Here is a 1,626-nt window from a genome sequence, read left to right as displayed (position 1 = left end):
TGTTCATATGTGTCAACTCCTTTGGACATTTACCGTCTAATGAGCCTCAAAAATCTATAACTTTAGATAAAAATCTGTAGACTACCACTGGTACCCACTGGTGGGGGTGGGGTGGGGGTCTGTGTGTGGAGATGACAGTGCTGCTGTAACGCAGGAGGAAAGGAGAGCGGAAAAAGTGGATAACATGATGTTTGTTGTTTTTTTTTTTTACGTCCGTTCAACACCATGTTCAACCAAATAGACAACAACTAACCAGGCTTCAACATCACATTCAGGAGATGTCTGTAAATTTCAGGAAAATCTCAGGCTTTGGTTATCCTGTGTGAATGCACCACATAAAACAATGTTACCCCACTCCTTATTTAGACAGTTTTCTCACTCATTCTCCATTTAATGTATAATTTTCCTGCATGTAAACTCATGTCTGATCCCACAGAGAGACAATCTGAGGAGAATCTCACACCTGGACACATTTACATCTGTTTTACAGATTTAAATGGAGGCGTGTCAGGGGGAGGAGTCTCAGGTGTCTCAGCTCCACCTTCATTAGGACGTATAAAGGAAAGGTGAGCAGGAACCTGCGTGTGCACAGTTTGATACATCTGAATATGTTGGTGTGGAGCACTTTTCTAAATTTGTCCGTACGTTAACCTTTACTGTGAAAGCTGTGCACTCCTTTCTGCCTGAGGCCCTGATCAGACACTTCTCACATAAAGTCCTCTGAAACACTGAGACTTGTTTCTACAGACCAGGAGAGGACAGAGAGGACAGAGAGGACAGAGAGGACAGAGAGGACAGAGAGGACAGNGGACAGAGAGGACAGAGAGGACAGAGAGGACAGAGAGGACAGTCCCTGTCTCCTCTTTGTTTCAGACTTGTCTGCAGATGTTGTGAACAAAGATACAACCTGCAGTTTCTGCAGTTCACTGCAGCTTCATGCCTGGCCTTCATGTCTCAGGTGTCAACAGTTGTGTAGTGGTGCTGTGCAGACAACAATGAGTTCACTGTGAGCTAACTGAGCTTTGACGAATCCCACACTGACCCTCTGGAACATAAAACCTTTACTCAACAAAGACTTTAAAACAGTTAATAAACACAACACAGATAAGAAAAATAAGATAAACATTTTTAAGTTTGTTTTGAACATACCTTATCCTTCCACATTTTAAGAAACCTTCAAATTAAAACTTGAAATAGAGAAATGGCATAAAAAATAAAAATTAAACAGTCAAAACTTCTAATTAAGCTCTTTGAGGCCACACATTAGTTATTAGCAGTAAGTGGCATAAAGCGTTAACCCAGTGTGTACGTCAGTAAATTCAACCTTTGAAAAAAAAAACAAAGACACGAAATAAAAAGAAAAGAATCAGATAAAATAAAATAAAGGATGGACAAACATTTTACATTTTTGGGAAGGACAGTTCTGTTGTTTGTTGCCTTGTTTTGGTCTGGGCCAAATAATCTCAGACATCAACTAGACATGGGTTTTTACCATGTAAAAACAAGTGTGCATTGCCACGTAGCATGTGATTGCAGCATGGCTTTGCCTGCAGCAGAATGAACTTTGACCAAGTTCAAATATGTTTTCTATACCAGCTTGTGCCTGTCACATCAGCAGGTGTTTGT

General features: G+C 40.6%; 1 protein-coding gene across 1 annotated transcript in view; it reads right to left on the bottom strand.

Annotated features, from left to right (window-relative positions):
* LOC106536767 (tandem C2 domains nuclear protein) overlaps window positions 1-1,626 on the bottom strand; it is a gene marked incomplete at its 5' end in the record, with an annotated part of 8,610 nt that overhangs the window by 3,832 nt on the left and 3,152 nt on the right.

Source organism: Austrofundulus limnaeus, unplaced genomic scaffold (genome assembly GCF_001266775.1).
Source record: "Austrofundulus limnaeus strain Quisiro unplaced genomic scaffold, Austrofundulus_limnaeus-1.0 Scaffold1963, whole genome shotgun sequence".
Taxonomy (NCBI): domain Eukaryota; kingdom Metazoa; phylum Chordata; class Actinopteri; order Cyprinodontiformes; family Rivulidae; genus Austrofundulus; species Austrofundulus limnaeus.
This window is presented reverse-complemented; position numbering and strand designations above follow the sequence as displayed.